Here is a 12,830-nt window from a genome sequence, read left to right as displayed (position 1 = left end):
TTAAAATATAGGCAGACACATTGCTTGGAGCCCTGTGATCAACTTTAAAATGATGTGGTAGGATGCTGGGGTGAAATATGTATCTAAACCAATGCTTGAAGGGAGAAAATTCAATTCCCCTGTAAGGACAGATCTGTTACTTAGAAAACTTTCTTTAAAAGCCCTAGAAAGAACAAAACAATTGTTCTTAAATTACTGTATTATAAAATCAGCATTTCAATATGAAGAATACAGCACTTTACAAAATGTAACAATATCTCAAAGCTTGTTCTTTTTTTAATCTAGTCTTGAAATTCATAATGAAGCTGTTCCTTTTCTCTTTTCATGGCTACAGAAACATTTGTGAGCCACGCTTTATGTTCTTGCAAGGATGCTAGGAACCTTTTTCAGTTGTCCTTTCTAGTGATGATGCCACATGAAAAGTAAATTTTAACAGTCCCCTAATTAAATTTGAACTAGGTTACTAAGTTGTGGAACATTAAACAACTCTAATAAATCAGTTTTACCTCTTATCAGGCTGTAGACTATTTCTTCCAAATAGACTTTTAAAGAAAATGACCTCATCTTTAGCAGGTATTCCCTTCTCTCAAATTTACCACAGCTGCTATATTTGCTCAGCAATGTCAGTGGAGATAAGCCAGAGATAAAAATGGTAGGCAATGTTAAGGGAAAAAGATTGACTGTGCTATATAACTCTCAAATGCTCACGCAGCTACAAGATGTAAGTTTTAAGAGACTTTTCTGTAGCAATGAAAAGTCTCTAATATAAATGAAATATATCTGATTTTTCTTGTGCATTCCAACTGAAAATCATTCTAAGAGTAGTAACGTAAACTTCTACAAATAATTTCTAGAAATTGCTAGCTTCTAGAAATAATTTATTTGGAAACATACGGGAAAGTAGGAGTGGCTAAATATATCTGTTTCAGCACAACTTTAAATGTCATATTATTTATCCCAAACTCATTCAACTCCTTTATTCCTCAACAAAGTTAAAGGATAAGAGTGGAAGGAACCATGTCTTAAAAATACAGTGGGGCCTTCAAATACTGTTTGGTTAAAATGACATCCTCACAATAAAGGCTGGGAAATAGTGGTAATACAGAACTTCTAAATGTGGGCAAAAACTGTCATGAAACCATAGTCAAAGCAGTTTCAGTTCGCTGTCAAAATGAAGGTATTTACCAAGTATCCATTTATCCTGGGTCTGAACTGGTATATTGTGCCCTATTTGTAACATCATGCTTTAAGATGTATAGCTACATACATATATATACATAACCCAAAATGAAATGCAAAATCATCACTGTAAAAGTTGGATGATGACAATCATCAGAAAAACTGTAAGCAACAAAGACACAGGGTAATCAATATAGAATCATCTGCATCACATAGAAAAGGTTCTACACCTTGAAAGCACAGAATAAATGTCACCTGGATAAGAGAAAGCACTTATTCTAGAAAGCAGGGACTTCGGAAAGCATTTGCAGTTCATGATGAATAATCAGCTGTATAAACCATCATGCCCTGGGCAAAATGGATTAACACAGTTCTACTATCCACAAATAGAAAATAATAATAAAATAAATTATAGTTTTAAAAAAGACACTTAGGTAGGAACAGGGAAGTCTTATTCCTCTACTACAAGCATGTGTGTACACGTTTGTACATCAAGAGAAGTGTATGTAAGAGAAGAGACACTTACAGGGGAGATGACAATTTAACACAATTCCTATCTCGAAAAAAGACCAAAAAGTCCAAAATTGCATTTCCCCATAATTTAATTTTATTTTATAAATGTTAATATGAGAGTATGAAGAAAGACCTGTATTCAGAGTCGGTTCTAGTCCAATTTACTATAAATCAATATTGTAAATGAAAGTATAGTCTTGCTGCACGCAAAATCCTACTATACATTCTTCCAAAAGTCACACAAAGGAAGGAATAAAATTGCTTTATTGAGTGGAAAGATTCAAAGGCTTAACAACTAGCTAATGGTAATCATGCCAGGATTTTCAAATGCAAGGTCAAATCCAAATTTAGCTTTTTATCTTTTTCATAATCTCTAATTTCTCAGTATTCCAATCCCACTTTGGTAAACCACAAAACTTGAAAGCACTGGATTCATATCAGTACCAATACAACCCAATTTGCCAGAAAAGCAGCAATTGAATAAACTATAACAAGAAACATTGAAGATTTCTATTATTTGGGTCTACATCTACCTTTTCACTCAAATCCTCTGAGTTGAAGCACAGGATATTGGCACTGGTTCCCTAGGGAGGCAAAGCAATGCGCCTCATTCCTACTTTCAATAACATCCTATAGAAGACCCATTTGCATGCTTTTTGCCAGCTACAGTCAAAGGTTGTTTTTTTTTCCTCTCCACATCAGAATAGTAATTTTTTTCATCATCCTCCACAAAATGGGGCATGAGCGCATCTGGCAGCTTTTTAGGGTATTTACTGTATTTTCAGATAATCACAAAGCTCACTTAGTCTTCACATTCTCTACTTGTAGCACACTATAGTTACATTCTTTCATCTTTACCACATCACTGGCATTGTTAACAGGGAGCTGGTTCAGAGCCTGCAGCCTAAGTATTTTGTGAGTCTTCCAACCAGGCCCTCAGACTGTGCCTATGCCTACATTTGTGGGCACTGGACTTGATAGTCCTTCTAGTTCCTATGTTCCCACTAAGTACAAAGAAATGACATATGACTTTATCCCCATCTTCTTTTATTGTTTGTTAGTTTTCTGCTATATTTCTTACTTTACTTCTTCCTTTCAATGATCAACAATTCTTTTAGTAATTGTAAATGATGATGGGAGAAAAGGAGGACTTTGAAACAATTTACACCTCAAAAAGTTTCCGAGCTGAGATATCAGAAGCTTCAAGGGAAATACACTCTATTCCCTGTTAAGCATTCCAACTGACACAGAATACAGTACTCATCCACTAAAAAATAATCAGGAGACTTCATTCCTACTAATCTGCCAGTCTTTTCAAAATAAAACGCAACATATGGTAACATACAGCAAACAGAAAATCACCTAATACCACTTCAACATCATTCATGAAAGATGAGTAGCACGTGACAAGAATGGCAAACATACTAGATAGAAACTGTACTTGGATGAGGGAGTGGTTTGAAATTAACAACAGCACAGGAAGCCATGTTACACTATATATATGGAAAACGTTGCAGTTTTGGGAAAGCATGGAAAAAATCAGGATGCACTAAAACATCCACTTTAATAGGTATTGCAACTTCTACAAGTAAGACAAGCTTTCATTTAAAACTGAGAAACAGGCAAAACATTTAAAACTTTGCAACATACACTGAAGAAAACGTCAACCAAAGAATACATCTATTCCTGTCCAGGTCTGAAATGTTTCTGTTTATCATGCTAAAAAGAAGCTTGATTTAGAAAAAATACAGATATAACTGTATTCGTTGTTGATTACCATGTAAGTGATGTTATGTGTAGGGAATTTAAGCTTGTTACACAGATTCAGACAGCTGCTAAGACCTATTAAGTATGGGAATACACCAAGCCTGCCAGTTGAAAAAAGAACAGATTTGAGAACTACTTTTTGTGAATAATAATCTTAATTTATAGGCCTGGATGAATATTACACTTAAAAAAGTAAAGCCTTTTGTCTGCACCTGTTAATCATCTCTCAGCACACAGCTAACAGTATAGAACATGAAATTTCTCAGCTGATTATGGAAGAGGAATATTCTAAGCATCTATGAATTTTTTCTCACTTTAAAAGAAATACAAATATGCCAGATAATATTAATAAGAGTGGAAAGTGATTCAGAATTCATTAATAAAGGCTCTTTTTCACATACACACAAAAACACAACAGAAGAAATTCCTGCAAAATTGACAGTAATGAATAGTAAATTTTCAGAGGTATCTGCAGTCCTCCTTAGACTAACTGGATGAAAGGGTAAACAAGTGTCAAATTTATTTCAGTATTAGTGAAATAAGTGTAACAGTACCTAAGTTAACAGAGGCAGAATGTGAAATAGTTCTCTATTCTTGCAAAATTACTTATACGTCCATATATTTTTAGCTGCATTCAAACCTGACAGATTAGAGTGCACTTTTAAGTCAATATTTAAATTATACATAAGATATATTGCAGTCTCTTCCATATTTCAACCTGAAAATGTTACTACCTGAATCACTTCTCTTTAGCTATTATTATTACATTCTCATTGTATGTGCACTCATGATCTTTCAGATGTAATACTTCCTTGCAGATGAGAAGAACATCTGTATTATTATTTTTTCATAAGAGTATACTGAAATCACTTTTAGGCTTCTCAAAAAGTTATCTAGAGCTTTCTGATTTGTGGACTTCTGATTAAAACTACTCTTGCACTTCAGTCAATAGTTTTAATGACCATAAGCTTTAGTTTTTCCCTTCTATGCTTTGGACTTTTTTTTTTCCTGCACAGGAAAAAGTTGGGGACTAAGAGGTGCAAAACGATTAAGTTTGAATAATTGTTTTTATAAAATACTGTTAATGTTTCTGGAAGTATGACAAAGGGGATTTTCTGCATAATGAAGTTACTCAATTAAAAACAAGTTAATGTGTTGGATTAGCAGAGTGTTGGGAAAAGACTGAAACAGTTACCTAGCAATTGATCAAGGAGCCTTGTCTTATAGAACAATACTAGCATAAAAATAGCTCATAAATCTGAAAGGCTGATTACTAAAACTGTTGTGGGAGCTTTATTTTTCAGAAGAATATTGAATTAATGAGAAATAATACAAAGGGGGAGTTTAATTATTCTGAATAGAATAATTTTTGAACCTAGCCTCTCAGGACAGGTATAATTATGTAGGTTATATATCAGAAATGACTTTTATGCATATTTCATTAAAAGCCACATTTTTTCATGAAGGATAGTAAGCAATAAGCCCTGTTCAGACAGAACTCTCTCTATAGTGCCTTAAATGAAAGATATTTCCTATGTGGTTATGTAGCTGTTAAGATGGACGGTCAATAAACAAAAAACAGACTTGTTTATAGGTTATTGTTTTCACTAAATAACGAAGTTGTTTTGTTTCTCTCTCTCCATGCCCCCACCATCCTTTTGAATATATAGCAATTAGATATTGGGCATTGTCATGTATATCTAAACAATGAGATTTTAGTTCTGAGTTGATTTGTAAGATTTTTGGTTTATTTTTACAAATGCAAATGAAACAACAATACAGCAATAATTGAATAATACATCAAAACCATTAAATTTTCTTCATTGGCACACACTTCGCTGTTTTCAGACAGGAAACATTTTTATATCCCCTTTTAGTGTTTCTCTACTTTAATTTTTAACTCAATTTCATCATAAAAAATTATTTGCCAGATTTAAACATGTAAATGCTTTCACTGGAATGTATACAGTCTTTTTATCATTGTTGCCACCTTCTCTAAGCTGGAAGACTGAGATTTTTTTTCCACTTACAAGAAATGGTGGAAATGTTTGGTCCATTGAGCATCAAAAAAAAAAAAATTACAATTTAAATTACAATTTTCTGCTTAGAATTAAAATGCTAATGTGCATAGTACAGGATCAGAGAATTTATCAGGTACTGTCCTACATAATACTAAAACTTGGATCTCTCAGCTCAGTAATGGACTGAGTAGTCCTAGTTTATCCAACACATTCAACTAGTGAACTGAACTGCACTTCATCGTGTGCCTTCAGAACTGTAAGTCTATGTTTTGATTTACTATACTACCACGTTCACTTAAGAGTACAAAATAATTGCTTATAATATTTACATTTAGGAGAAATAAATTCCTGGATATTCCTGTACTCATGCATTCACATACACTCAAACCTACATATAAATAACAATAAAGACAAAACTGTTCTTGTTAAATTATGAAAAACCAATTTCTATCATATTTTGGTGTGGGCCTTGACTCTGGTCCTTTTATGTCTGAAATGTTTGATGGAGCTCCTGAAGTATTCCTCCAAAGTTCAAATTACATCTACATTAATTCCATGGCTATTTTTGTAGCTGAAAATTTTTCCTCTTCAACAAGCACTAGTTTCAAGAAAAGGTAGTTAGGGTTAAATTGTTGGCCAAACAGGAGGAAAGACAGACCACATGCAAGGGATACGGTTTAACTAAGCAGAAACATTGTTAATTCATCAGGGAACTACTCATCACTGCCTCATACAGCAAAGGTTGTGGATTATTACTCGACTGTTTCCCTTGGCTAAAGAATTGTCATTGGTTCCTTTACCCACTGCTAAGACTGCACAGTCCTCTGACTACAATTCCTCCTTCAGTGTGATAACTCTACTTCTCTTCTTTAACAGCATGTTCTATGGCTTATTAATGCTCCAGATCCCTTCTGACCGAGCTCAGAGAGCCTGATAAACAGACATTTTGAACTATCTTCCTACCAGACAAGATGGTGCTTTGGTTGGTGTGAAGTTGCCAACCTACACTAAACTGGACATGAGGGTAAAAGCTTCCTACTCCCCAAAGAGGCTAACACAACACTTACAGCTGACAAAAAAAAAAAAAAAACAGACAACCTCTAAATCAAAAGGTGGAAGGGTGGAAGCTACACCCTTCTCTCAAGATGGAGAAAAAAGCTTTGTACATATTCCACCTTGTGTGCAGAAACTTACTCCCTATATTATCGACCCGTTATTCTGCTTCCTCACTCAGACAACTCAGAGGAAAAAAGTAGAAGGAATGTTCCTTATCTACCCCTTAGATCAATGACTTCTATTTCTTTTTCCTAACCCTGCAAGTGCATGCTAAAGTATTTGTAGATCTGAAAGCATAAAAGCCCCTGGGTAGGTTCCCAAGCAAGAGAGGACATGCCTTCCAAAGGACCCCGGCACCCTCCCGACAAGAGCAGGCTGTAGACAGTCAAAGGTGGGGCTGATGCAACCAAGGAGCACTGGAATCACCACCTTCTCCTGACAATTTTTTTTCCCCATAGGAATTAATAACATTTAGCAAATCCCACAGTAGCATAGCCCTGTGGTGATTCATATACAAGACAGCTGGAAAAGGCAAGAAATCTGAACTGCTTTATAGTTGCAAGCAAATTCAGAAGGTAAAATTTGGCTCCCTTGGGGCCATTAAACATCTACAAAAGAGCAAGTATATGAATTCTCATGTCTGCTAATGCAAAGATCCTAATGCTATATACTTAAGCTTATGAGTACCTTTTGTGCTTAACTTTCCGTTTTGTTCGTGATTATAAGCTTCTTTTAGCTTAGTTTTCATATGCTGTCTCTATTTAGGGTATTTAATCTGAGATAAAAATTACTTCCTAGTCTGTAAAAGACAACATGCCACACTTAGAGAGCAGAGCAAATACAAATAAGGAGCTTTCATTTAATCTTTTCTTTAATTTGCAGTGATCTAGACCACTGTGATTTGAAGGAGTACCAAACTACCAACAACATATACAACTGGAAGAAGAGTGCAGAGACCAGTACAACTAGATCGTGCCTGACCTTGCACACATATAAACTGTGAATGGACAGTACACAGTATGGACGGCTTATCACAAGACTGATAGGAAATGAACATTTTTCCAGCAATTATCCCTGTGAAATGAATAGGAAAATAATAATAATAATAATAGTAATAATAATAACAATAGTGCCCAGGATCTGTGCATACCGCTGTTTCTCACTTGCTAAAAACTATCCTCAACTTCCTGTAAACAGTTAGACTCAGTCTCATTGTTCCCAATTTACTAACTTTATAACTGTTAGTCTGAGCCTAGGAAAGAATCCAGAAGACAAGAGTGCATTAGCTATTATGTAAACCAGCTTGGCACCACATGTAAAAAGCAAGATTTGAGTAAACTTACACCTAACTGAGACTACGTCTTCAACAGTTTAGCTCGCATATATTTTCTGAGGCTATTTTATGATAGTAATACAGGGGATGTGTGTTCATGCAGAGCAACTGCTTCCTTCTCCAAGACATCTTGAACAGCTTTTGTACCCTAAGAGACAGCCTTTACCCAATTCTGACTATGGCTTAGATTTTTTTTATCACTCAAACCTTTTGCTTCAGTCACATTCCCTCTTTTTATACCATTCACAGTCCCACCCCTTCTCATACCTTAATTCTACTTCCACTGCTACATATAAAATTAATAAATATCTGCAGTGTAAACATCTTCTACATTTCCATTCAACTTTTTTTTTTTAAGAAAAAAAAAAATCTTTAACTGACCAGGTCAGAAAATATCAGGAAAGATTTCCTTCTATGTGATGTGCTCTTAATTACCAAACAAAAAATATTTTTCCTAACAAAGGTTGAAAGTTTTTAACCAAAACTGTGAAAACTGTTTCATTTGGTCTTTTATGTGTGTACATAAGTTTTACATATATATACACACAAAATAATAATTTTTATAGAAAGTGTTCAATCAGCCCAAGTCTATACTCTGAAGCCTACTGAAATACTAACAGCAAAATGTTACATAAGTACTTATAATATCTTCCCTTGCTAGCCTGGATAGCTATGCCATCTTTACTAATCTTTGTTGTCCTATGCAAAACTTCTTGAGAAAGCACCTACTGCTTATATCTGATTTTTATCTTATATGTGTCTTTGATCCTGTTTTGACCTTCTTGTTTTAGTCAAGTCTCTCAGAACTTAACACTCAAGCCGCATTAAAATCCTGAGTATGTTTTTAAAAGCTACTATTTAACACTTCGGAAAAAAAAGCAAGACTATTAAAAAACTTTTAGCATGATTTCTGCAGAGCTTTTATTGAAAGTGGGTAGTCTCAAGTAGTTTTTAATATTTAGAATAATGTTTATGTTTCAAATAATTTTCTAGATCTATGTAGGCAAAACATTTTCTCAGTTTAGAAAACCGAATAATAAAATCAAGAGCCTCTACTTCATTGTTTTCAAACAATTAAAATACGTTGAATGCCCACCAATTTCATCTAGGTGAAGACATTTTTTTTGTGAAATTATGTTTCAGAATGTACCTAACCACATTCCTACAGAATCTAACTAAGGAAAAAAAGCCTATATTCTAGCCCAGTCAGGCTACTGTTTCAAAAGTACTGTTACTCCACTATCTGAAGTATAATTCAAAAGTGTTTAAACGCAACTGAATACTACATTCTAATATAGTTAGAATATTTACATAGTTATAGATTTTTTCTTCAAAAAGCATCACTTCTTTTTCTCTGGACAATAATTTATAATTATTTGATGTTCTATTAAGCATAAGCCTTATACCTTAACAGCGTAAGTCCTATGTTCCTTGGCAGGTGGGAACAGAATCTCCTCAACTAAAGTTTCAGGGTTATCTTAACCCTTGTCATACTTACTAGAAGTTTATTTCTCTGTAACCATTATGTGTCTCCTCTGTAATTTGTAGCACTGAGATATTTAAAAAAAACGAATATATACCCATAGAAAATATTCTATTAACACACCAAGGACTTCAGTAACTTTCCAAATAACTAATTCACTTATAGAATTCTAAGACATTATAAATTTATAAGCTTTTATCATTCTCTTCCTGACTCATCTCACAGTTCTGCCCAATCAGGAATTTTTCCTCTTTCCCTTTTATGCCTAATTGCATAAAAGTATCAAATGTCTATGCACAAAAACTGACTACAAGAATTAGGACAGTTTTAACCATTTGTATAATGTAAACAGAATTTCCATTACAATGGGGTTTATAAGCAAAATATTCAGTAATATTGATATAGACAGTGCCAAGAACCTATTTGATTGTAAGCATCTCAGCATTTTTGAGTGACAGGTATAATGGAATCTAACTGAAAGCTTGCAGTGGTCCACACTGTTGGGGTTTTCTTTGGCCAAATGATTTAACCAAAACTGTGAACAGACTTAAGCAGTTCCTAGTCTATAGGCAATTGTAGCTTTTTTCTTTCTTCATGTTATTCTTCTAATGCTACATTAATATTCTGAACTGTAGCATTTATTTTGTAACAGGCTCAAACATGAGAAAGCAAATATTTGCTTTTAAGTATAAGAAAACTTGAAGCTATTACTTAAATAAAGCTTTCCCTTCCCTCCAGTCTTCCTTAATTAGTTAAGAAATTATTACACTTGTATAAACACAGGAACACTGATTTTTCTCTTGTATAACCTAAATGCTGTCAAAGATACCATAATAGTTTACTCTTGACTTTTACAGAAGATTCACCTAAACTCACACTCCATATTAACTACAGAAATCAATTGGCTGGGAAAATAATATGTAATATATATCTGAAAAGCATTATTAAAATTAAAAACGTCACTAAAAAATTAAGGAATTAAAAGGAAGTGCCTAGTAATAGAAAGTCCATTACAGCTACTTGTAAAACATCTTCCCAAACTCAATAATAGTACAAAATTGTACCTGTTTGCTGAAATGTAGTTTTGAATGAAATGTTTTGTATAAATTTTGATTTCAGAAAGAAACAAATGTCAATTCTCTATGAAATTGAAATTCCAAAAGTTTCAGCTTGTTCTCTTTAACGTAAATATTTATTCTATAGCGATAGCTGCAATGCAGTAACTTACAAAGACAGAGAGATTCATAACTCTCAATTGCCTTTTCTTCACAAAACTTCTACGAGGTCACTGACAGATCAAAAATTCATGTTACAAAAAAAAATCATTATGTCTCCCATTTCTAAGATTCATTTTTAATAATGATTGCAAATACTGAGGCTAGAAACAGTGTGATTTACAAATAGGATATTAAAGTGATACATAAATGCCCACATTGCTTTCAAGATGCAGTTGGACAGGGTACTACATAATCTCAGTTAGAGTCCCTTTTCCCATGAAAGGCTGGCCAATCCATTTAGTTCTAAATAAGCACATTTTCCAATATTCAGAAACTGTTAAAAGTCTCACTTCTCGCACGTTCACCTTTGGAGGTCTGGCCAAAATTCACCATAGCTGAAAAATTTACGCATCGTTCTAGATTTTGTCTTCAGTATCCCCTTATTCCTGTTTCTGCAAGGCTGATATGATCACTCATATGCAAAGCCTCTCAATGCCCTGTCTGTATCAGAAAAACAAGTTTGTTTGTTTGTTTGTTTTACCTGACAGTTTGTCTTAAACAGTTATCATATGCTTTCATTGATCTTATTCAGGGGTTGATAGTATGGCAACTACACCACACGTGATCTGGCATGACACAAAAAAAAATGGCCTAATTCAAAGCACACAGGCATTGCTCTTAAAAAGTCACACACAGACATTTGTTTGGTCATGACATACGTATTTTGCATGGCTTTTCATGAGCTTTGCATAATCCTCAGGCCCTGATTCTGATGTGCACAAGTGCAAACATGAAACCCTTGTTTTAATGTTTTAAATGCTGTGGTCCTGAATTGCAATCCTGTGGTTTTATATGTTTTCCTTTTCCCAGTACAGTTGTCTCCTAGGAATAAACTGATATAATTCCATGATTAATTCCTACCTGCTGTGACAGTGCCCCCTCAGGGTAAAGATGATATTTTTACATTAACAGACAGGAAGCTTCCAGTGTGATTGACCTTAAAGACATTGACAAATTAATTACTTAATGCGAGTCAATATGGCACGGCAGCTTAAAGAAATGAGCAGATACCCAGCCGACTAACATGCATGCTGCCATCTGCTGAATATGACAGCAAGGGATTTGTACTACTCTGAAAGACAAGTAGTGTACAGCCTTCCAAGAAATATGCTACCAAAACCTTCATTCACAGCTTATTTAACAAGTCAAATAAAGACAGTCTTCTGGTTCTGTAAGAGAACTGGTAGTATCTTATGATTTTTTGACCTACATGTTTAAAATGGAAAAGGAAACTATCTTAGAGTATTCGTTAAAACTTTGGTTTTGAGCTCACAGCTTAACAGCTAGAGCTAGGGTATATTCAAAAAGCTCATGAGATTTATGGGAACACTCATGCAGTGCAGATGTGAGCAAGAGTTCATAGTTTATGCACCTCACTTGCCAAGCCTCAGTGTCACCCTGATTTAAAAAGCTGTCCTCTGGCTTGACTTTAAAAAAAAAAAAAAAAGTTGTTATGAGAAAGCTTGTCACCATTTTTACAGACTACCTTTTTTTCGTGAAAAACGGAGATACATGATATCACCAAATTTTTTTTCTTTCTATAATCTTTTTTCTTTTTGATTTTCAATGAAACCACATCAAATTAGAAAACTTAGAAAACTGAGTGATTTGTACACTATTATTCCTGTAAATAATATTATATCACAAACTGGCCCCAAACTATTTATACATAAAATTATATATGGGTATAACTGTTTAAAGCTATATAACATACATTATATTGATCCATAAAAATATACTCTGACTGAAATTGAAATGAATGGAATCATTTAATTTGTTCCTCCGTTCTTGCTGTGAAACTGGGTAGGAGTAAAATCAAAACAAAACTAGAGCCAACAGTAAAGTATTTGGGGTAACACTGGATGAATGTAACATATCTATAACAAACAAAAAAGAAAAAGTTATGGTCTCCTAAATTTTATATTGTAATAAGAAAACAGAAAACAAATTACATCATACATTGTGGGATGCTGAATTTGCTGAGCTGTTAAGACAACCCAGTACATCTGTGTCAGTGAGCACAGCAAACACTGCCTTGAGACTTGCCTGGCACCAGTTTGGAGATCTCTTCATTCGTGACAAAGTGTATAACCTGGATAACCTCACAGATGAAGAATAGTAGATACCATTTGATAACTGCCAGGAAACACATCAACTCACTTTATAAAGAGACTTGCATTAGAACCTGACAAATGTTGTAC

Source organism: Anser anser (assembly GCF_964211835.1).
Source record: "Anser anser genome assembly, chromosome: 8".
Lineage (NCBI taxonomy): Eukaryota > Metazoa > Chordata > Aves > Anseriformes > Anatidae > Anser > Anser anser.
The sequence above is the reverse complement of the archived record's forward strand: the minus strand, read 5'-3'. Positions refer to the sequence as shown.